General features: G+C 41.0%; 1 protein-coding gene across 4 annotated transcripts in view; it reads left to right on the top strand.

Annotated features, from left to right (window-relative positions):
• The window catches only part of LTBP1 (latent transforming growth factor beta binding protein 1), a 387,949-nt gene that overhangs the window by 174,170 nt on the left and 188,155 nt on the right, over positions 1 to 25,624 (top strand). The gene's annotated exons all lie outside the window — the stretch shown is intronic.

A 25,624-nucleotide genomic window follows, 5' to 3' on the forward strand; every position in this document is an offset into this window, starting at 1 on the left:
AGCCCTGACCACTAACCATTTCCAGAACTTGTCATCATTTCAAACATACTCCATACCCATTAAATGATAATTTCCCATTCTTCTCTCCCCTCACCCAGCCCCTGGCAACCTTCATTCCACTTTCTGTCTCTCTGAGTTTGCCTATTTGTGGTAATTCATATAAGTGGAATCATACAGTATTTGTCCTTTTGTGTCTGGCTTATTTCACTTAGCCTGATGTTTCCAAGGTTCATCCCTGTTGTAGCATGTGCCAGAATTTCCGTCCTTTTTAAGACTGAATAATATTCCATTGTATGCATAGAGACTGCTTTGTTTGTTCATTCATCTGTTGATGGACATTTAGGTTTCCTGTGAATAACGCTGCCATGAATATTGGTGCACAAGGATTTGTTGGGGACCTGCTTTGATTTCTTTAGGGAATATGCATAGAAGTGGAACTACTGGATCATATGATGATTCCATTTAACTTAGGAGAAATGGTCAAACTGTTTTCCACAGTGGCTGCACCGTTTTACATTCCCACCAGTAGCATGCTAGTTCTAATTTTATAACATCCTTGCCAATATTTATTACTCTCCCCCACTGCCTTTTTTTGGTGATAACCATCCTCGTAGGTGTGAAGTGGTATCTCTCATTGGGGTTTTGATTTACATTTTCCTAATTACTAATGATGTCGAGTCTCTTTTCATGGGCTTATCACCCATTTGTATATCTTCTTTGGAGAAGTGTCTATCCAAGTCCTTTGCCCAATTTTGAATTGGTTTGTTGTAGATGATTTTTTAAAAACTGAGATTTCCACTAGGCTAAGTACTTAATTACAATGTAATCAATAGTCAGTACTGACTGCGAGTCTTGGGAGACCCGAGTTCTAGTCCTGGTCCTGGCCCTTGAACAAGACTCATTTTGAAATCTTAATTTTTTCATCTGCAAAAGGAGGAGTTTAGGGAGTAGATGTTCAAAATCCCTTGTAGCCCTAAAATGATACTATCCAATCTAATATACCCATTTTATAATAGAAATGAACTGCAGTGAGGGCCTGTATGCCTTAGAGTGTGCTGGGACCCTTCTACACTGTAACAGATGTATGGTTTAGGATTAAAAATCTGAGCTGCAAGGATTTAAATCACTTTACTGGGTGGCGGGGGGGGGAATAAAGTCAAAAGCTCATTTTAAACTTAAGGAGCATGGTTTTTATAGTAATTGAAGAGGTAGTTTTCTTCCATCTGATGCATGTTTGGCTTCATTTATCTCTTGCCAATTCTTCTGGTTATCTTAATTTACTTGGATTAACAGCTCCTTGAATTTTTTCTTCGTGTGGACTTAAAGAAAAGGCCAGGTGAGTGAGCATTCTTCAACAGCCAGAGGACAGAGTTTAATAATGCTTCTGCCTGAATTCCCGCCCAGCTCTGTGTCCCTGGAGGCATCAGTGGACTCCCTTCTGTAGGATACTAGAGGACAGAAGGGGAGATAGGTTGGGGTATTTATTCCCAGCGGCTGCCTGCAGTCTCCCTGGGGGTCTTGGTGTTTTTCGACCAGAGGCCACAGCCTCTGTCAGGAGGAGCTCTCTTTGCCAGTTTCTTTCTTTGGCGGTTCCAGGGTGCTGTTCTTACTATGGTTTTCTCAAAACTCAGTCGAGTTCCTATATACCTACGTCAAGAGTCTCTTTAATTAGGGGCGCCTGGGTGGCTCAGTTGGTTAAGCATCTGCCTATGGCTCAGGTCATGATCTTGGGTCCTGGGATCGAGCCCCACATTGGGCTTCCTGCTCAGCTGGGAGTCTGCTTCTCCCTCTCACTCTCCCTTTGTGCTTTCCCTCTCTTTCTCTCTCTCTCTCTCTCTCAAATAAATAAATAAAATCTTAAAAAAAAACTCTATTAGACTGTCTTCAGTTTTGCCACATTTTAATGTGCCTCTTTGTCCTGATTGTGCCTTGACTAACACTAAAATTACAGTTAAGGACCTGAATGCAGATTTTTAAAACAGTTGATTTGCATGGCATCTTCTTTAAAAAAAAAAAAAGTAATGCACTTTTTGGATTATGTAACATATGGCACAAGATTTAAAAAACACAGCAGGACCTACTCTGGAGTGAAAGTCAGTCTAGTTTGTTTACTTAACAGTTAATATCAGCACAAACAAATCTGCCTTTTTTTTTTTTTAAAGGCTGCATAATATTTTATCCTGGCATATACTGTAACATAGTTAACTGTGGTGTCCACTATTTGCCTTTTCAACTTTTGCCGTTAGCTGTAGTGAATAATGAATTCTTAGTATACATGTGTGAATATCTTAAGAATTTTATCAATTCTTAGAAATGAAATTGCTACATTGGAGGGTAAGTTCTGACTTAATTTTAATGGATGATTACCAAATTACCTAAAATATAGAGGAACTCTCTCACATTCCCAGTCCAGAGAATTTACATTTGGATTTAGAACCCCGGTTTGTGTCTCCTAATGCAGAGATTGTCTTTTTGACCATATCCTTTCCAATACAGATTATTAAGCATTTTGAACTTCAAAATAAGTCTTCTCCTGTGTCTGCATTAGGGTTTCTCAACCTCAGCATCATTCACATTTGGGCTGGACAGTTCTTTGTTTCAAGGGGCTGTTTTGTGCATTGTAGGATATTGATAGCACCACCTCTGGTGTCTCCTCACTAGATTCAAGTAGCAGTCTCTCCTCTCCTTCTCCCCAACAGATGTGGCAACTAAAAATGTCTGCAGTCCTTACCAAATGTCCCTGGGAGCAAAAATCACTCCTGGTTGAGAACCCAGTTGTCCAAACGTTTTTCTCCTTTGCTGTTTTTCTTTTCCACTGGATTGTTGGTGTTTTAACTTCACTTATGGTAGTATGTTTTTCTTTTCAGGTCGTGAAGAAACTTGTGATTTTTTTTATGTAGTCCGGGTTACCACTGTGTTTCTTCTTCCTTACATACAATTGGTAGAGAAATTTGTTTTTGATAAAATTTTGTTAATCAAATCAAGGTACTGAATTCAGCTTCCTTTGATCAGCTGTGACCCCTCTTCAATACTACACAGCAAACTCTGAGGGGTACACCAGGGTAAAGCCTGAATTTTGTTGATGAGGGGCATATAAATATATTGGAGGGGATCAGAAATTTTAGATTACTACTTAGTGAGTGCCTTCTGTATGTACAGCACAGTGTTAGACATTTTATATGCATTCTGTCTTCACCTTACAACAGCCCTGAAGGATCAGGTCATTATTTTCACTTTATGGATGAGGAAAATAAGGTACAGACAAGGTAAGTAGCTTGCCCCAGGCTATAGAGCAAGTGAGTAAGCTGTTCACTGACTCTTGTGTCTTGGGGGAAGCTCTGTCACGTGTGTGTGTGAGCTTCCTTCCCCATTTGTAGAACGGGAAAGATGATACCCACCTCAGAAAGTTGTTCAGAGGGTTCAATGAAGCGTGGTTTCTCAGAGTGCTTTCTGATCAGAGCAGTGTCCATATGTTTAGGGTTATTATTAATTGCCTGATTACCGTACAACATACAATTGATTATCTCAGAATGCAATTCATTAACTGTAATGCCAAGCATATTTTTAACATACTGTATGGGGCGCCTGGGTGGCTCAGTTGGTTAAGCGACTGCCTTCGGCTCAGGTCATGATCCCAGAGTCCCGGGATCGAGTCCCACATCAGGCTCCCTGCTCAGCAGGGAGTCTTCTTCTCCCTCTGACCCTACCCCATCTCATGTGCTCTCTCTCTCTCTCTCATTCTCTTTCAAATAAATAAATAAAATCTTTAAAAAAAAAACATACTGTAAGACATGAGGTTGGCATTAACAGATGTTACCAGTTTATGTTTAATTTCTTGTGTACATTAAACTTATGAAACATAAATTGATCGCATTGCCTAGTATGTCGATGTTTTTATGTCATTTAACTGAAGTTTTCAGTCTGATACAAATTATCGTCTGTACATAGCTTTAATAAGTTTTAGGAGCATCCAAAGAACTTTGACTCAGTTTAATTTGCTCTCTGGGGTTTTCATTAAAGAATTTAAACATTTCACAGTTCCCCAAGTGACAGATTTTACACAGTTGATAGTTACCCCATTGGTGACTAAAGAGTGGTTTTTTATTTGGACTCAAGGTGTGCATGGAAAGCACATGGAATCTCTTCCCCCCCACCCTTTCTGAAGTACTTGGCCTTTGAAATTTAATATATAATTTAACCTTAAAATTATAGATGCTGAAAAATTTATGTCACACATCAAAGGTGTTTGGATTCCAGAGACTTGTTATTGTCTCGTTTTTTTAAGAAGTTGTTACTGCAGAAAGCATTAAAATGTGGTTAATACATGTATGGGAATGAATTGCTGTGAGGACAGTAAGCAATGAAGGAAGGAAAATGGCATTCCCCAAGTGGCTTCTCTCCAGTCATTGGTGTTTCTGAGAAGTTGAGAGCCAGTGATCATACAGTTGTACCAAATAGTCCCGTGAGTGGGAGATCCTTAAAACTGAGAGCATCTAGCTCACCTTTTTCATTTTGTAGATCAGAACACTGAGGCCCAGAGACAGAAGGGGACTACCTCACGGTCACAGCTAGTGGCTGAGCTCTGGTTCAGATGCAGACTTAGGACTCTCATTGCATTGCCAAACGGGATTTTGAGGTTTAAGGTTCTGTATCTGGAGATTTCTTGAAGTGGCCTGCTGTCAGAGGATGCCACTGTGTGGTGATTTCTAACCCGGTTTGTATGTGTGAGGAGGGAGTATTAGAGCTAGATTCTGCTCTGGAAAGGTAGCCTTTCCTACCGACCCCTGCTCCCACCCAAGCAAGACGAGAGGCACTGGGGGAAACCACGATGTTGATGCTCAGAGAAGAATATATATGCAGAACAGAATATTCCCCAGTCATTATGTAAACTTTGCTCAACCAAACCATGAGTAGATAACGCTGTGTAAACTTCAGATAGAGATTGATGTGTGGAATATCAAATCCAGATATCCAGGGATTTAGAATTAAAAGTGCAAGCAGTCATGCTGAAGAAATAGCCCAGGGCATTGGCAGACAGGCCCTCCCATCCCAGCTACTGAAGGCAACTTCCGCAGGGCATGGTAAAGACAGGATGCCACAGTTATGTGCCATTTTCTGAAATGAACCCAGAGGAGAAATTGAGAGAGAATGTCCCAGATGAGCTCAAGTCCGGGAGATTCACTTTTCCTTGGCTTATTCCTAGAGGGGGTCCTGAGTAACTTTTTCTTAGCTCATTGAAAGGAAGTCGAGTAATAAAGTACCTATGATTCATTGACTCTGTGGTTATCAAAGGAGTCACCTTTTAGCCAGAAAATGGAAGATTTCTTTCCAGTGATTCGCATGTATTACCCAGAACATTTTGGCTTCTTGGAACAAAATATAAACTAAAATCCCTTAGTGTAATAACTGTTAAATGACACAAATCAGTGAATCTTCCCCTTCTGTCTCCTTCTCTCCCGTGTGTCCCTCCTTCCCCCACCCTTTTCTCCCCTTCTCCCCCTCCCCAGTAACCCTGATCCTTCAAATGGACCGTACTGTACCTAAATGCTGAGTAGCTGTGAAGACAAAAGTCTTATCAGTCTTCAAAATGGTAGAAACACAGAGTTTACCTTTTTTTCTATGAAACTGATGACACAGGCTTAGCCTAGCACATCATGTAATGAGGCAGGAAACACATTTCTTTGGAGAGCTCAGTTAAGGTAAGATGAAATGTCCCTTGTGCTGTTTTGTCTCATGGCCAGACAGAATGCAATGAGACGGGAATGTGGTGGGGCTCGGGTCTGCCTAATCCCAGCCCGGAATGTGCCTCTCAGAACGAGGGGACAAAGCTGCAGCCTGGTGAGCTGTGGTCATATAGCAACAGCTGCATTTGGCTTGGCTGCCTCCCCTTGGCCTTGACTGAGCCCCGCTGGTCTTCACGGAGTGCAGCAACCTGCTGCCCCTGGGCGCCCAGCAGCTGAAGGGCTTCCTGTCACAAACAGTGGGAAAATATGGGTCCTTCTAAGCTGCAGCGAGAGGAATGGTAATAGTTCCTCTGAACCGTAGGCTGGCTTTCAAGTCAGGGCTCAGTTTGGCAGCCACTTAACCAAGCTGGTGAGTTTGAGTTCTCAACAAGCCCCCACTGCCGGCACCCCGTGTCCACCTTTTAAAGACAATGTCGCTGGTTCCATTGCCAGAGAAAGAATTCTGCTCCTCCTCTCTTCTATTTGCTCATCTTTCTGTCTGATGATTTAACTCGTTAAATAATATGTTTAAATAACGGAAAGACAGGAACTCCAGTGTTTGTGCTTCTGTTGGGAGGGTCCCTGCTGAAGCCACGTGCTGACTCTGCCTCTGGGACCTATGGGTAGGTCCAATTTGGGCTGCTCTAGCTTCCTGTGTGAGAGTTCAGTGGCTTTCTAGAGAAGAAAAATTCCTGGAGTTAGACCTCTGGGGAAAGAGCTAGCCTGGAGGTGCAGGAAAAGGAGAACTAATGTTTATTGAGCACCCTCTGTGCACCCAGCACAGTTGTAGGCATTTTTCACATACTCTTTCTCTTCTTCCTGAGAACAATAGGTGTATTATTCCCATTCCTTGATTAGAAGAGTGAGGCCGAGCAAGTCCGTGTACTCAACGCAGAGAATTACAAGATTTAATCCAACTGTAAAAATAACTGTTGTGGACAGTTTTCCATTTCTGTAGCCACATGGAGAAAATGTATTAGGGTCTTGAAGAGTCCTGCCCCTTTTAATTGTTGGTAGATGAATAGCAAAACTTGAACTTAATGGGATCCAAGTGCCTTGGGATTCCTTGGAGCCGGTCATTCATGTGGTTAGGGCAGTACTGCTCCCAAGGGGATATTTTGATTGATTGTGTCAGCATCCTTGGGTGGCCCTCCCAAGAGCTTGAATGCCTGTGTAAGTTTGGTTTCCTCTCGCTAGCTTCTAAACTCTTGCAGATGGAGCACCACATCTCCATTTGTTCTTTTAATAACGATTCGTGTAAGAAATGGGAAAATATGGGAATTCAGTACAGCGGCTTGACCCTCCCACAGAAATAGGCTTTTTCAGCTCAGTTGAGAATAAATCTGTATTAGAGACAAGGACACTTGTAACTAGATGTTGAGCCCTTGTGGTTAGTGGCAACCACTATTTCTGCCTCATTATTCTTGATCATTGCAATACTTAGGGATGGAAAGTGGATTTTATCTAATGACTCTACCTGTGGCTGACCCTTGCAGTGTGTTGAGAAGGATTCAGGGTCTACGTCTAGGCGCAGGAGGAGCCATGAGAGGTTAGTACTTCTCATTAGGAGGAGAGACTCTAGTGCCTGGCCTCTGGCTGTTGCTTCCATGGGTCTTTGCAGTAGCCACTAGTCGTAACAACCATGACTGGGCCTTTCCATCACCTCCTGAACTCTCCAGAATCTTTGAGGATGATGTGCACACTTTGGAGACAGCATGGTAGACTGTAAATATGGACGGCCATTTATTAATCGTGTGCCTTGGGAAGAGTATTAATGGTCTTAGAATCTCAGTTATCTCTTCTATGGTTTGATATGAAACTGTCATTCACAGGGTTGCTATAAAAAGTACATGCGACAATGAGTATAGTACCCTAGAAGGAGCAGAAGTCCAACAATTCTTAGCACCTTTCCCTTACGTGGGGGTCAGATAGCCATATCCTTATTGAAACTTCATTGTTCTTGCCTTCTGCAAACATTTTCGTGTGGTTGATTAGATAAGGTCAATATTGGCATAAAAGCATTTTAAGATAGGTTATTTCCATCACTTAATACTAGATGTATTAGCTGACAAGGGTTGATATATATATATTTTTAAAGATTTTATTTATTTAATTGACAGAGAGACACACACACACAGCGAGAGCAGGAACACAAGCAGTGGGAGGGGGAGAGGGGGAAGCAGGCCTCCCGCCGAGCAGGGAGCCCGATGTGGGGCTCGATCCCAGGACCCCGGGATCATGACCTGAGCGGAAGGCAGTCGCTTAACCGACTAAGCCACCCAGGCGCCCCAAGGGTTGATATATTTTAACTTATTAATGAAGTAGAGACTTTTCTTTTTTATGTTGGGCATATTGAAGAACTTGGATCTTAGACTAAACATTCATATGATAACTTTTACTGATAAGTCTTAGACATTTTGGATGGTTTGGTTCGTTACTAAATAATCTCTTCTGTACTTCTAGACAGCTCTCATTCAACTCTTTGTTCCATATCTCCCTTGGCTTTTGAATTGCTCCATTCAAATGGAAATGAAGTGACTTGGTAACAGTGAGCATTTTTGCTAACAGTCCTTGATAGTTCCATAGGCATCTGAGAAACACATGTGGAAGAACTGATTTGATACTGATCAATTTTAGAATAGAGTGACAGCCACAGATAAATCATTTGTTTTGTCAGGGTCAGAAGAGCGAATTTGGAGGGAGACAGTGGTATTGTTCCTCTCTACCTTTTGTTGCTGACGGGTTGAATTTAAGGTACCAGAATAAAGGGTGAGGTTTTATCAGTCCTGAATGTTGATTCAATAGATTTGTATTCGTTCATATGTGTGTCAATAGATTCGTACACAAGAGCATATAAAGATAGTGGTCAAACAATATCTTAAAAATCAAAATTGAGTCCTTAAACATTATTTTTTCTTGTTGGCTTTAGGAATTCTGACTGGAAAATTCCATCAATCTCTGTTTTTTGTGTGTGTTTTCTATGGGGTATTGGGCGATGAAAACTAGAATTTTCCATTTTAATTGTAAGAAGTCTGCAGTTTTATGCAAATGGTAAAAGCAGAAATTTTGTTCTTGTCCTCAAGTCAAATATAAGCTTTCCTAATCTGGACCATATTGGTGATACATGTAGTTGACAAATAAGGTTCACTGTCTTTCCTCTGCATGGCTGTTGATCAGCTTGTTCAAAGCTGGAAGATATCTCTTCATAAGTCACTCATGAAGATTAGGAACAAGCTGTAAGTTTATCCACATGCATAGCATTTCTCTTCCAGAGGTAGTAGAAGCTTTCTATGGGGAGAACAGTGTAAGTGAGCAATTAGTTGAAGTTTGTAGGAGGTGTTCAGAAGAGACCTGCCAGATACAAACAAGGACTCTTGTTGTCAGACTCCTGATTCATAGACGTGGCACAGATGTGTCTGGGAAGCAAAAGGCTCTGGGAAAGAGAGTGAGGGAGTGTTCCTTTTAGACCTAGGAAGTAGGAAGCTTTAAGAGACTTTGAATCATCGCTTAACATTGGAAATATTGCAGTATGTTAAAAATTATGGAGAGAATACAAAATACAGTTTAAAAATATTCTGGATATAATATTAAAAGTTCTAACACACTCTGAGGCTTGTGACCAGGGTAGAAGAAATGTTCAATCTTTCCAGGATTGCTGCTATCTAAGTGGTGGAAAAAGCGTTGGAGGAGTCTAAAATATCATGGACTGCTGGCGGAAATGATCCCTTCACTTCAAGCATTATTACTCTACTTATTTTGATGTCATTTGGAATAAAAAGAAACAGAAAAGGCTGTACTGGGAAAAATTCTTAATTGGTCCCTGCATAAACCCAGACAGAGTTTAACTTTGGGTGTTCTGGCCTTCTGTCTGAGGGCTGGCAAGCTGGCTCCAATGAGGTTCATTCAAACCACTGGCATTTATGGGGCATCTACTTAGGCATCCTAGGTGCACAGGCAGGAGCTCCTAGGTCTGCAGGGGGTGATCAAGGGAGGCTTCAGGGAAAGAGAGGACATGGGATGGTGGTGGGCCCAAGAACTGAAGAAGAAGGAAAGATGTGAATTCTTCCAGAATCTAGCCATGTGCATTGGCATGAGTGAAAAAGAGAGAGTGGTATGTTCCTGGAAATCACACGTAAATTGATTTTGTGGTCAAAAATGCCCAAAATAGGACCTGGTGGAGATAAGACCGCAGCACTTGGTATTTAATGCACTGTTACCAGGAGTAGAGCCGTTAATTCTTACCACAAATCCCATGAGGCAGTTACCCCCAGGCACTTTTACCTGAATTCCATTGAGAAAACATGTTTTTTGTGGGGTTTTTTTTTTTGTTGTTGTTTGTTTGTTTTTCTTTTAGGCGATAGAGAGCCACGGAAAAACCATGTAGGGTAATGAGCTGAGTATATATGGCAGGAAGTACATTCTGGACATGGTACGGAGAGAGGTAAGAAAAATCAAGAAAGCTTTGCCATAGTCCACGCAAGATACAGTAGCCTGAACTTGGACAAAGGCATCAGGGAATGAAGAGGAAAAAAATAAACAGGAAAGTTACTGAAGATGAGAGAGGGGCTGTAGGACTTGGTCACAATGTGCAGGTTATGGGACAGAGAAGAACGTGGCTCCAGTGTTTGTGGCTCAGAAGCAGTAGTCTTTAACATTTTGTACATTATAGGATGTATAAAAGTTTAGCACCAAGAAGGAAATGTGTATTTCAGTTAGATCTGTTGTTTTACTAACTAGAGAACCAAGTTCCAGAGAGCCAGATTGGATTGCTGAAGGTCACTGAGCTGTGTCATACAGAGCTAGGCCTGGAACTTGGGTCTCTTGGCTCCCAGAAGAGAGATCTTCTGATACACTAGACTTTCAACTTGTACAGAAAAAAAATCTCTATAGTGAAAGTGATTTTATTACATCGAGGAAGTATTATTACTATTACCTTCATCATCATCATCTGGATCTATTTCCTGATAAAAATTTGGGGCCAGAAACAGTGAATTCTATGGGAAGTGCTTAAGTCATGTGGTGAAGTTGCTTAAATATATCAGTTCCAGGTAGAGAATTAGTAGAATTTTATTTATTTACTTATTTACTTACTTATTTAAAGATTATTTATTTGACAGAGAGAGACAGCAAGAGAGGGAACACAAGCAGGGGGAGTGGGAGAGGGAGAAGCAGGCTCCCCGCTGAGCAGGGAGCCCCATGCGGGATTCGATCCCAGGACCCTGGGATCATGACCTGAGCCAAAGGCAGACACTTAACTGACTGAGCCACTCAGGCGCCCTGAGAATTAGTAGAATTTTAAAGGTGAAAACATTTTGCTCCAAATAGCTTGTTTGTGAAAATAGATCTTTGGCATTTGATAGGTTTCAAGGTCCAGTGGTGTTAAACCTACTAATAGGTATAAAAGCTGTGAAATGCTTCCCTCTTTCCTCGTTAGGTTTTTTAGGTTACCAGGTCAGTTGTGGAAATTACCTCTACCAGAACAGAATAACTCTAAAAGTAGATACATATCTAAAAATAATGTGGGCTTTTTCTTATTGTTTGGATCAGATCTGTTATATACTATACAACTTCATGCTGAAATCACTTTGGTAAATTTTTTAGTTGATAAGAATTATAGTATTTCATTTTATATCAGTAAAAATCATTGTATGGTGCATTTTAATTCTGAATTAAAACATCCTTATATAGTTGCCTTAAGTTCAGTGTCTGACAGGCCATAAAAGGAAAGGAGAAACAGGAGGAATATTAGGGAAAAGTTTCTGAAATTCTTCTTCGTATACCCAAGTAGTTTCCCTGATGATACTGGTTTATTTAGGAAAGTTGCCAGAAGGATTTGGAAATTTTTCTAGTCCTGATTAATGATGGTAGTTTTAATTTACTTTTCTTCCATGTCTCTGATTCTTATCCTGTACAAAATCTAGACCTCCAATTGTTTTATTGTGGTAACTGAGTATTAGCGTGTACACTAAGATGTTTCAAAAGTTAACTTAGTCTGAGGCTGAGCTACATCTCGAGAGAGTTAATTAGAAACATACCCATGGGCCAATACTGGGGATTAGAAAGAATTATCTTCAGGAAGTCAGTTTTGATACATATTGTCTTGATTTAATGGAATGTTCCAGATCCAGGAAGTATATATGGAGCCCTGAGGAATGAATAGACATATTTTAATAACCTGAACTTGACATATCAAGTTATTTAAGTTAAATGGAAGGAGACATCTTGGCTCATCTCATCAGTCAGTAATGAATCACGTGGCTTTGAATAGCTTTAGCATTTGATTCTGGAAAGTTCTGTGTGATTTTAAGCAATCTGTGGTAGAAGCTCTCTAAAACTACCTCTATCTAACTAACTTTTCAAATTAACCAACTCCCTCCACTCCTTTTTTAGAATATACGGACTGTTGCCCACGACATAGTAAATCTTCCTTCCTGATAGTTCACCCCATGTATACCATATATACCTCCCAGGTCTGAGCTGAATAGCTACAGAGAGTCACTTTTTTTTTTGTTTCTGACCAGAAATTACATCACTGAATGAAATATTATGTAAACCAGTTAAAAAATGAGTTTTTTTTTTTAATGAAAATTAAGTGAAATGATTTGGAAAGACAATAAAAGCAAATGACTAGTATAATATTAATGGTCCATTTAGGGTCAGGTAAGACGGGGTAAGAAACTGGAAAGCAAACTATAAAGAAAATCTAGAATTTGGTGTTCATTCGGCTTCACAATCAAAAAATGTTCTGTAAAAAGTTCCATTTGCTCATTTATTCATTCAAAAAATATCAGGTACCGCCCATGTGACTAGCATTTTGCTAAACTCTAAGGATGGGCCGCTGAAAGAGGCAAGGTCCTGAACAAGATTTCTTCCCTCCAGGAGCTCATGGCCTTTTGAGGAAGTCAAACACACACCCAGAAAGTTCCAGTTCATTGCTCTCTGTGCCAAGCTGTTGCACACATACGTGCATTGCTCTGATGATGTGGCAGGGAGTGGGGTCTATCAGCTCTTCTCTCACATCATTAGGGAAGGCCTTAGTGATGAGGTAAAACTTCGTTAGAGGCTTGGGTTGAGGTAGTAGGGTTGGGGTGGTAAGTTGGGAAGGAGAGAGGAAAGAGACCATATGGAACCACACATGTGAGATGGAGCATGGCACGCTTAGAACCGACCAAGGGTTGGGTATAAATGGAACTGAAGAGACCATGACAGCAACAGTGGGGAAGCAGGCTAGACAGGTAGCAAGAGCTAGGTCAAGAAGAGCCCTTCTGCCATGATTGGGTTTTGATGTCTTCTGCCGGGGAGACACAGCATCTCTGGAATAGATAGGCAGGATATGGATGTGTTCAGCTTTTAGCTCAGAGGAGTCTGTATCTCAGAAGGAATGATCCAGGAGAAGCTACTTGAGAACTTTTTTTCTACCATCCACGTTAATGGTAATGTCCATAGATCACCTTCTAGTTCCTGTTACACATTTTCATCCTTCTCTGCACACAGGTACATAATGAAAAATGGGATGCTGTGTGAAATAAGAAATCTGGATTAAAAATCTTTTTTAATCTAAGAGGTTGAAACTTGGGCTGCAGTCTTTGAAATTTTTAGTGTTGGGGTGCCTGGGTGGCTCAGTCGGTTAAGCGTCTAACTCTTGGTTTTGGCTCAGGTCAGGATCTCACAGGTCGTGAGATCGAGCCCCGTGTCCGGCTCTGCATTTGGCGGGGTGTGTGGGGGGGTTTGAAGATTCTCTCCCTCTGCCCCTCCCCGCACTTGGGGTCTCCCCACCTCCACCCCACCGTCTCTCTTTTTCAAATAAATAAATCTTTTTTTGAAAAAGAAAGAAATTTTTAGTATTTAGTATTTGTAAAAACCCAATAAAACCTAAAAAAAAAAAAAACCCATTCTTCTGTCTCTAACTTCAGTGCCTTCAAGTAAGAACTGTAAGTCTAAGAAGCAAAGAAGTGAAAAGACAGTTGTTTTCGTACTAACTGAAGGAGCAACTGGTATGCAATCACGGCAGCAATGGTCAGGTGGTTATTCAGCCCATTTTGACTGTGAGTGTGGGCAATCTCTGTCTACACCTGTGTGTACATCCTGTGACCTATGTGTAAGACTTTGAAACCATCAGTGTGGGGGATAGCTTACCCAGTCTAGAGGCCTCTACACTGGTTTTCCTTGGGCATTTTTGTGTTACAGGGAGGCTTGAAGTCCACAGTCTGTTTGGGCTCTTTCGTATGTAAACCAGGCATTGGGAGCCTGTTGTCCTGCCTGAGGGTTTTCCGTTCAGGTATCTAGGTAGATTGGAGATCTATCCATTCTCTTGGGAATGGGTCATTTCTTCATTGTGGTGGTTTTGACTCTTGGTGCTGCCGCTCAACGTTACCTGCCTTGCTGCTTGTCGGGGACCGCTTACTACTCGGGAAGAGAAGGCTGAAGAGTTCCCTGCCCTTTAAAAGGAACAAGGTGAGGGTAGAGAAATCGGCCTTGCGGTGGTATCTCCTCCCTGTGGTCGGGCGGTTAGGTGGGAGCCATGGGAGACTAATGATCCGTGGAGGGTGGGGATAAAAGGAAGCTGTAGACAGCCCATGTGGATTGGTGTTTATAGTAGTGGTTCCCAAACAGTGTCTACCCAGAATTTATCCCTTTTGGCATCTGCCTGGATTTTACAGACCCCATTTCACTTTATGACCCAGTATGTTTCTTCTTTCATGTCTCCCAGGGAATGTTTCTCCGCTCTTGTGTTCGTCCTACGCGACGCCTGTTTATCCTACATTCTTCCCTGAGCTCCCAGCCCCAGCTCCGCCCGAAACTGCCACATTGCTTTTCTTTCTTATTTCCCACCACGTTATGTTTTCCCGATTTTGGAACCTTCTTTTCAAAATACCTGCTTATCTTTAAAAAGTGGGAAAGCAAGTTTTATGTAATAACAAATATTAAGATATTTAGATTGCAATTTGAAGCAAAATTAGTTATAATCCATATTTATCCCCTGGGTGAAAACTCCAGATGGGATGAGTTACACAATTTAGCAAAAGAGATGAAAATAATCTAGAAAGCTAGCATGAAATAGGTTATTTATCAGATACTTGGAGGTACAGTCGGTTTTAAAGTAATGAAACTGGGAGAAAAGAGCTTACAAAGTTAATTATACGAAAACAATAAAATGTGTGTATCCAAAACAAACTAAATGAAAAGGAACAGGAAATATGTTTACAAAGATTATTTCATCAAAGGACAAACAAGATCTTGAAATCTATTGTCCATAAAACATCATGAAAGTAATTAAAATCATTAAGACTCTAAGGGATACATATAATATATAAACATAAATATGTCAAACAAGAGGAAATAAAAACTGAACAAATATGTAGGGGAAATGTCAAAAATCCTTACTAAGTAAAGATGTGCAAAATTAGTGTTGTGATAGTATAATCTGATCACAGGTGAAATGTTAAAGCTCTCAAGTTAACATTTTGAAACTATTAAACTAGTAGAAATATTTAAAAATAAGATCCGGTTTTTGACAAGATAGATGTGAATTTGATATGTTAATGATAGATGCTGTTGATGTGACTCATGTGCTCTTTCTGGATGATTCATTTATTGATATACTCAGCAATTCAAAACTCCTCAATAGATTTTACAAACAGAGCAGTGAATGAAATAATACACGGTACAGTTTAGTGCAGAGCAGACTAGTTATAAGGATATGCCTGTTCCTTTCTTGTCACAATGCTAGTTTGGTTTCCCCTTTTGTATGATTCCATTGCACCCTGTTCATGAAGTTGATGCTGATTTGCTGAGGCTCACATTTCGCTGAGTACTTACTGTGTGCTGAGTTCTGAGTGCTTTGAATATATGACCTCATTCAAGTCAACAACCCAGCTAAGCCAGGTACAGTTTTATTGCCATTTTGTAGGTGAAGAAATGGGGGACAGAGAATTGTTCAGTAAATTGCCCAAGGTCCTAACACTACCGATAATGAAACTGGGATTCGTATGCTCTGGAGGTCTCATTCCAGGCCCTTGATCTTAATGCCTATGCTTGTCTGTCCTCCTCATGATGAGGCAGGTATAATTGGCTCATCAGTGTCTTACTTGTTCACTCTATCACCTAGCACATTGCCTGGTGCATACTAAACAATAAATATTAGTCTAATGCATGAGCAAATAATCACTAAGAAGGATAAAACTATATACTTGACAACATTCCTTGCAACTTTATCTGTGATAGTTAAAAAGAAAGGCAATCTAAACAAACAGAAGAGTAACTATGTAATTTGTCATCTGTCAACGTAATAGAATGTTATGTAACTCCTAAAAATGTTAAGGCTCTGTAGCAATATGTAACATGAAACAGTATGGCTGTGTAGTAACAGAAGAATGCAGATGTGAACTATAGTGTCATAACTGTAACCCAGATGTCCCTGTAGGCTTCACCAGCTCGTAGGTATAAAATAGAGTGATGATGAAAAACCCAGAGTATGCTAGCCCCAAACCCTTACCTTCCTACACAGAACTTTTATCCCTTCTGCCCCTACCCCTCCTGCAAGCGTATCTGAGGATCGCCAAGCGTGCCCTGTTCCTCGCCTAGTGCTGATGACCTGCAGTCACCATGTGGCATCTGCCCAGGTCTTCCTGTCTAGATCCTTGCAGGGCCACTGCAGATGGGAAAGCACCACCCCCCCCAGAACTCCCAGCTCTCTGCCTTGCCTGATGCCTCTTCACACTCTTTGAAAAGGTCCTATTGGTGGTAGTAGCCTGCACAGCTGGGAGAATAGCTTTCTCCAGCCGTGTCCTGCTGATTGACTCCTAGGCCCTAAAGCAATTCTCCTTCTGCCCAGATTCTCACAGGGACTATAGATGACAGAAGCTACATGCTAGGAGGGCAGGGAATTTTGTCTGTTTTGTTGACTGATATTTGCCAAGGGCTTGGAATGGGACATGGATGTGGTAGATCTACAGTAAACATTCATTGAATGAGCAAACATCACTTTTTGAGCTTCTAGCCTTCACGTCTGTCCTCACTGGAATTCAAGGGGACAAGTGATAGACCAGCAGTGTGCAGTAGAGCTTTCTCGTGATGGAAATGGTCCAATCTACGCCATCCAACAAATGCTGTTCATTTCCTTTTTCATCTCGTTGTTCTTGAATCTGTTCCTCTAATCTTCCTCTGATGTCTGCAGAAAACCCATGTGTCTTGCTGTTAGAGGAACAAGAAGCCCTGGTGTGATTCAGCTTATGTATGTAGATTCCCTTGAAAAGTTCAGGAGTCTACCCTGATCTTCAGTGAGCTAATTAAACCCTCTCCTCTGAATTAGGGCTCTGTTAGCAAGCCTTATTATGACAAGTTATGAAAAACGTGCCTCTGGAAGAAGAATTTAAAAGGGCTTGAGACAAGACTCTGTGGTGAGATTTGAAGGACACGTCTTGGTCCTTCTATCCTAAGGGCTGTGTGGGCAAGAGCCCTAGATCAGGATTTGGGACGTCTCTGTTCTGGTCCCATTTCTGTGACTACACAGCCATGTTGTCCTAAGCACGTGCAGTGTCTGTAGCTCACTATCTGTAGAATAACGTGGTTGAATTAGATTATTTGGTAGATACTTTCTAGCACCTCTGTGGAACCTTAGCACTTTCTGGAACATAGTTAGAAAGTTAGTAGTTAGAAAACTTCTCCAGTATATGCTAAAGTTACCATGTGTCAGGAGAAAAAAAAAAATGAGGAGTAAAAGAGGTGTAGGTACTTGCTGGCTTCTCTTCCATTTGGAATTTTTAGGAGATTGATGTGAATTTTTTGTTGAGTTCTTATCTGTAAAATACTGTGCTATGAAATACAGGGGGTACAAAGATGAGAACACCGTGGCCTCTTTCCTACCATATTCAAAATTGAGTAGAAGGGAACAAAATAAATTACAACACAAGGCAGGTTGATAAATGACGCAAGTTGTTAGGTGCTGGCTCCAAATCTGCAAATGGCTCCAGGATTCTTTCTTACACAGCATGCCCCTTTCTTGGAAGGAACATTCCTTTTTCTGGAGGCCATATTTGTACCAGACATTAAAGAGCTTCCAGAATTTAGACTGGCTGTGATGTCAGAAGGTTTGAGTGCAATTTTGTGTTCTCAAGTCAGATATGTATTGTTGAGGTTTTGACTGCAAATATTTTAAAATTCTAAATTCACACTTAAGTCCTTTCTTGTGGCTCAGGAATAAACAAAAAACAAGCAGGTATTACTGAATTTAGTAGGAGTCTGAGCTTGGTCTCTGGAGACCTCACAGAGCTTGCAAATTACAATAAATACTAAGAGGTTTTTCATCTTTATTTGTAATACTATTGTATGTAGCTTAAGTGGTATTCCTTGGTACGAGGCATAAGTGGTATTATGTGGTTTTTGAGAAAGCATTTTGCAGTGATATCAAAGAACATGCCAGGCTGCAGTCACCTAAATGGCGTTGGGTCTGTACAGAGTTTTGTAGTGATAGCATTGTAGAAGATAGGGTCTCTGAAGATGAAGCCTGTCATCATTGGATGACACCTGTTTTACTGCCCATTAGGTGCAGCATTACCATCTCTTCAGTGTGGTAGGCTTATATGATTCCCCCAAATGAAGTCCACTTTTCCTAACTCCCTGAGCATTTTATTAACTGCTTTGTCAGTAAGAAGGAAACTTATGTTTGAATCAGTGTCTGATTATACTTTATACATATAATTCAATAAAGCACACCAGTTAACAGAGTAACTCCAGTCACTTCTACACAAATTGCAAGGGTCTGGATATTCATTCTTCCCCATTTTCAAATTTAAATCCTGCCATTCCCATTAGATGAGATGGGGCATTCTGGATTTCACTGTATTGACTAATTTGGTTAAACATTTGAGAACCAGAATTTCAGGGATGGAAAAGAACCCATAGATTGTATTATGGAACCACCCCTTTTAGCAGATGGGGATACTGTAACCCACAAAGTGAAAACATCTGCTTCAGTTTTCAAAGATTGTTTCTGAAGGATACCCCTATCCCAAGGTGCCTGGGATTCTTGCGTTGACTCTGCAGCCTGCAAATGCTGCTGTGTTTTTTTTCTAAGAATAAAAGAGCCCTGGTGTTCAGGAATTTTTAAAGAGATAGCTGCCCTGACGGCTTCTGTGGCTGAAGGGTAGGAAGTAGAATTTTGTGATAGCATCGATAAATGGAGCTCCTTAGGTCATGCAGAGGCTTGAACTAGATCAAGTTAGATAGCTGAGTGCTATGGTGAGGTTGAGGCTAAAGGAACAGAAAGCCATAAACAAAGCTGAGATGATGAATGGCCTCATCCCAAGTTGGAAGCTCTAATGTGCATGTGTGTGGCAGAGCTTCATATCTCCTGGATTGTAAACAGAACATGGTATTGAAGCATTTGCTAATGCACACAGCATTAAAAACTAGTGACATTCTTGGAATTCTTGTTTGTATTAAGGTTGATATTTTGCATTTGTTGAAATCTGCAATCCCTTTAACTCGAGCCCAGTAAGAAACTTGAGGATTTGATAAGTGGGGATGGGATGACATGGTCTTCCTAATTACCAGAGCAGGTAAAACAAAGAGATTCCCTCTGACAGGGAGAGAGTGGTGGGTGCATTTTTAACTCCTATGAAAGTTTTTTTCCCTTTGCCCCAAGATTTCTTTTTTTTTTCCTTTTGCATGTATTATCAAGAACATGAATCTCTTTTCTTACACATTAAAAAAAAAATCCTCTTCCCAATGGAATGATTCTATATTTAATGAGTTTTAAATTAAACCTTCTGGAATTTAACTTGAATCTGGCTAAATACTTACTCAAAAATGTAAAATGAGGTCCGGGAACTCAAAGCAGATTTGTAGTGCACATTTCATGTGTACATAATAAAGGAGCCTATTTACCCTTGCTTCTCTGTCTTCTCTCTTTTTCCCTGGTTCTGACTCTTGTGATGGCTGTCCATCCTGGTCCTGGATTTTAAGTTTTTATATCTACTTATTCTGTTGCTCCGTATCTACCTTTACTGGTTGCCCTATATCCTCTTGGGAAGAAATGGGAACCTGGCCTGTGTTGCTCTCTCTCCAACCCAGATGCTCTCACTTTGTCCTTGCCTCCTGCGCTCCTGCCACATCAGCCTCCTCGGAGCTTCTGGGCCTTTCTAAGCCCTATCTCCCCTCAGGATCTTGGCTCCTGTTATTTCTTCTTTTGCAGATGCTCTTCTGCCAAATTGTGACATCACTGGATTCTTCTCCTTTTAGGTTTAGTTTACATGTTGCCTTCTCGGACAGGTTGTTCTGGACTCCTGTATCTCAAATGTTTTCTTGGTAGAGCCTGTGAGTCTGTGTATGTTAGCAGACAGATAACCAAGAATTGGCTATAGACAATTTTAGAGCAGAACAATTGTAAATCTCTACGTTCCATAAATAAACCCCAAACCTAGATTATAGTAAATGCCTGCTAATCTCCATGCTTTCTGCCTTGGCTTCTGTGTAGGGCTAGGCCCCTTCTGCTCCCCTGTTCCTGCATCAGAAGAATGTGACCTCCATCTTTGCTTTCAGCTCCCAGGTTTTGTTTTTTGTTTTCTGGTGATGCATACTGAATTAAAAGGCAAGCAGTCAAGGTTTGTTTTTGTTTTTGTTTTTATAACAGTGGGATAGGTTCTTAAAGTGAGCAGTGGTTTGTAGCATCTAATTATTATCTAACGTTTGTTACCCAGAAGCTTTAAACAGCTACAGTATTAGCCCACTTTCGGGCTGAATAGACTTTAAGGGTACCCTTGAAAAGAGGGGGTGGTGTAGGGATGTTTAGGGGAAGAAATAAAGTGATAACTTTGACTTTCTAAAAATATTATTGCTTTTTTTTTTTTTTCCATACTCCCAGGGATATTGACAAAAATGCTGCAACCCTTTCAGGGAACATTATTCTTCTAATCAGAGATAAGTGGGAAACTTTAAGTAGCTCTTCAAATCAAAATCATGTGTGTGTCTGTTCTGTGAAATGACAGATGTAGGTTTTTCTTCAGATGGAGGTTTGTTTTCCCTGTTCTGCCTTAGCCACAATAACTTGAAACGGTCTGTCTGCTGGCACGAAAATCGAGGAGGTGGGTGGAGGGGCCAGGATGTTGCTGCAGGGAAGTCGAGTACATTCCGAGGGCGCCTTTTGGGGACAAGCAGCTGAAGCATTTTTATAGTCAACTGAGATAACAGGAAAGAAAAAATACGGCTTTTTACAGTACGAATCTTGAGAAAATTCAGTTCGCTCGTATTTGCATTACAAATAGTTGATATCTATTCGTTTAACCTCCAGCTTGTGACGTAAAATGGGACTGTTGCATCAGCCCGATTTCTCGAGTCCTGCAGGTTGTTTTCTAGGCCAGAGCGGACGGCAGAACGCACTGAGACACTTGACATACTTAAAACCTCCAACTTACTGTTCTTCCAGCATGGATCCTTCTCATTTTGACCTCGAATAGTAGTACCATGAGATATACAGAGCAGCTGTCATGAAATTACAATTCCTGGAGTAACAAGCCGAGGACCCATCTACCTCTCATTATTTGCAGTAGGTCCCAGGTGACCATGTGATGCAATAGAGTGAATTAGTGAATTAGGGTGGTGGTGGGCAACATGTCAGGCTGCCAAGGAGATGGAATTTCTCAGCCAGCATTCTACGTTACACCTCCTACATGTGCCATAGGTAGACTTACAGCCGGCATACTGCAGGCTTCTCAAGTCAGCCTTAAAGATAACTTATTCTTTTTCCTCTTCATGTGTTGAGAAGGTTTTATAGAACCCTGGCAGCACAGACCATATATCACTAGATGATTGTTTTGAGAGTGATGTGAACTTGGGAAACAAAAAGAAGCCATTCATAGTTAAAACCTTAAGTTTGTAGGTTGACTTTTAAATTTGTTTTCTTTGATATAAAAGATTATTGAGCTATAAAAAAAAGTGCCTGCCACCAAGGACTCAACGTGTAGGTATTGAGTTGAGGCAAAGAACTTGATATTGTAATTTAGATTTTAGAAAATGCTGGAACCGGGGAATAGATATTTTACCTCTCAATCGTAAATAGTTATAAATAATGCCAACTTATTGGTTAGAATAAGTCAAGCAGAAACTGTTTCCTTTATGAACAAAGAGAGACACAAGGTTACTAGAGCTGTGTGGTGGGATATTGCTGTATCTGCTTAGACTGGTGCATTCTTGAAACACTTGTAGGAAAGCTGCCTCAGGGGTTTAAAGGTAGATTTAAATAAAACTGATTAAATTCATGTTAGACTCAAAATCTGTTGATATTAGAAACGTCTCACAAAAGTGAATTGGTTAACATTTCTGTGAAGAGGAAAGATGGTTACATATATGAAGCTACTTTAGTACTGATTGTAGGCAGTCTACACGGTACTGGAGGACCAAATAAATGATCTGCAAACTGAAACTGAGCAAAATGACCTTAATAATCAATGGGAAAATGACCAGTTCTATGACCTTTAAAATTTTTTGTCAAAACATTAAAGCTTTCTTACTGTAGGTTATAAATGTATAGGGCAATGCAAAAAAAAAAAAAAAAAAAGTGAAGCTAATATTAATTTAATGCCCTGTAATTTAAAATGGTAGGAACACCGAGAATTAACCTGTTTTATTTCTTTGAGGAGAACTTACCAAGAGTAGTTTGGACACATTTGCTTTCTCCTCATTTTGTCACGTACGATGTGGATTATCTTTTCTCTGCTGCACTGGATTGTCCTGTCCCTTCCCGAGTTTGGATCCGCTTCCAACATGTTATCCTTGGTGCTTTCACAGCCGTGAACTGAGTGTTCCTTCCATGTCTCTTCCTCTGGGGCATCTTCATCTTCTTCCTTACAATCACTTTCCAATTTCACTACCACTGTTACCACTTTTTATTTCTTTGTTACACTTTCATTTTGTGTTGACTGCACACCCTCTTTTGATTGTGTGCTTTTGTAAAATGTCCTGTGAGTTTATTCCCATGAGATAAGAAAGCAACACGACTACCTGTTTGCTGTCTGTCTGAGCATGAATTGAACGATGGATGTGCAGGAACCAGTTGCCGACAGTCGTGGAAGTGACACTATTGATTAGTGATCATGATACGCATCTGTTATTCATGCAGGGGTTTTTGGACCAAAAACCTAGTGGTGAAGTTTGTGCTGTATGTAACTCAGCATTAATATACTGTGACAACTGAAGTTGGAACCATGCTGTTGGGGGTACTGGTGTTATGTGACCAGACTGTGGTCACTGAAATTCAAGCACATGGAACCACGCCAAGTGAAGACTGCCTTACTCATAGGTGGTAAATTTAATTGATTTAAATCTTGGCTTGGCTCCCCTTGCCCGTTACACACTGAGTGCATCCACTGTAGCCAAGTGATTTAGAAATTGAATTGAGAAGTGAACTGGGAGTTATGAAGTGTTTGATTCAACCATGGAGTCCGCTTTGACTCCTCTCCTCTAACCTAACACCTCAGAGTAGAGTGGGTGCTGGAGAAAGCATATTTCAGCTTTCATCCAGCATGGGCAGGCTCTGGAGGCAATTTCTCGGTGGCCCCCTTGGTCATTTTTTCTGGCTCTCTCCTTCCTCCTCCACTGTCTCCTCTCTTCCTCAGCCTGTTCTTTACTTCCTCTGTCCTAGCTCCATGTTGTACTGATTCTCCCTCTGTCATTATATTTGTGTATGTCTCCATTCCCCTTGCTGTGATCCTCATCTGGGTGTCTTTCAACTTGTGATTCATTGACGTCAGTTATCTCCTCACTGAATTCCCCACCTTCATCACTCACTCTTCAAACTAGCCTCACATGCCGTCACAAGAGGAATCTTCCTGGGATAGTCAGTCTTCCTGAATTCTGTCCTTGGAGCCTCCCAGCTCCCTCACCGATTGCAGAATAAAATTCACACTTCTTACCAGGCAGGCCTTTAAGGACTTACTTCGTCTGACTCAAGCCTCCATCTCCCATTTTCTCACCTGATCCTTAACTCAGGAACCCAGGGTTTTAGCAAGACAGCTGTATTGATTAGCTCCCAAATATGCCTGCTTCCTTCCTTTTCCTAGAAAGCACTCCTCTTTGTTTTTCTGACTGCTCATTTTCAAAGACTTATCCCAAATGATCTTGCCCGTATAGTCTATTTTGATTTCCGAGAAAGGAGTTTTCTCTTCTCTGATATCCCCCAGGATTTACATTTTATATTTTCCGGTTGTCACTTCTATGCTGATCTGTGTTGAGAGTTACCACGTATTATCTGCTCAGGTAGCTTTTATGTTCTCAGAGGGCAGGGACTGTATCTTCTGGAGCACCTGGAATGGTATTGGGCAAAGTGGTAGGCATAAATTGTTTCATTGCTTCATTCAGTGTTTCATCCATCTCCAGCTTTCCTCTAAAAGCTGAACTACATGCTAGAAGTAGAACATACCAAGATGAAGTCCCTGGCCTCACAGGACTCTAGCTGAATGAGGCATTGCAGAAAAGTAGTCAGACAATACATGCAGTAGTAAGCTTGGTGCCAGGATGAGCAGTGAGTGAGAACCCATGGAGGCACAGAAGAGGGGCACCAAGCCCAGATGAAGGGTGACTGGGAATGCTTCTAGAAGAGGGGACAATCAAGCAGAGTCTAAAAGATATGGAGGAGTCAGGTAGGTGAGGGGGCCAAATGGAAAGAGTGTTCAGGCCGTGGACACAGGATGGGTAAAGCACAAGAGGACCCTGTATATTGAGGAAATGAATGGAATTCAGTGTAGCCGAATTCATAGCTGAGGTGAGATTCATAAAAGATAAGACTTCAGAAGGAACAGGGGTCCTGCGATGGGAAGGAAATGGATATATTTGATGAATGTTTACAAGGGAGGACCTCCAGGACTGGATGTTTGGATGGGTGAAATGGGGGAGCAGCAGTGAGGTTTCTGTTATGGACCACTTGGTGAATGGAGGTACTGGGGGGAGATGATGAATTTGATTTTGGGTATTTCAAGTTTGAGTTGCCTGTGGAATCTCTACATGAAGATATATTGTAGTAGATAGTTTGGAAAGTAGATCGTTTTGTAGTAGATGGTTAGGAAATACAAATTTGGGTGACACCAGCGTCTGACATGGTAAAATCATAGAGGAAGAGTGTATAGAATTAGTAGAGATGAGGAGGTTAAGACCAGACCTTAATACATACCAATACTTAAAAGGCATAGAAAATGGAGTCTGTGCAGAATATTAAGTTGAAATGGGCAGAGAGGAAGGAGCACAATAGGTGAGTGAGATGTGATGGAAATCAAAGGAAGAATGAAATCCGTCCATTGGGTTTAGCAACATGGAGCCTGTGAGTCACCTTGAATGTCCTGTAGAGTAGGGTCCTGTAGAAGAGAGGCGGGGTCCAAGCTAGATGGTAGCGTGTGGAGAAGTGAACAGACAGTTCTTTGAAAGGTTGGTCATGGAGGAGAAAATTTTGAAGAGGGTAGAAGCTGGAAGGAAGTAGAGTTGAGGGGCTTTGACATGTTCAGGCTGGTAGGAATCTGATCATGTTAAAAGGCTGATAGGAAGAATTTATTAGTGATCAAGAAGTTGGCTATAAGCTGAATTTAGACAGAATTTAAAACTCCCCTTACAGTTCTTTACCCTGTGCGTCCTTTTTTCTTTGTTTTTTCTAAATCAGTTCAAGTCCATACTACTAATCACTCTGCTACTTCCGGGTTTCCCTGTGGTCTTGTTATCCCAATGATATTGCACATTACGATACAGCAGGACCCAGACTGTTCCCCCTGATTCTGGTTAGCACTTAGTTCCCTGTCTTAGAGAAAACACTCAACAGATACTTTTAGCACTCTCATGTGTTTCTTTGTTTATTTTTTGAGGAAATAACTAATGTCTCCTGTGTGCCAGAAATTATTCTAGATGCTAAGGATCTAAAAATC

This window comes from Eumetopias jubatus, unplaced genomic scaffold (genome assembly GCF_037043125.1).
Source record: "Eumetopias jubatus isolate StellerSeaLion01/CBP00866 unplaced genomic scaffold, mEumJub1_p1.0 scaffold_9, whole genome shotgun sequence".
NCBI classification, from domain to species: domain Eukaryota; kingdom Metazoa; phylum Chordata; class Mammalia; order Carnivora; family Otariidae; genus Eumetopias; species Eumetopias jubatus.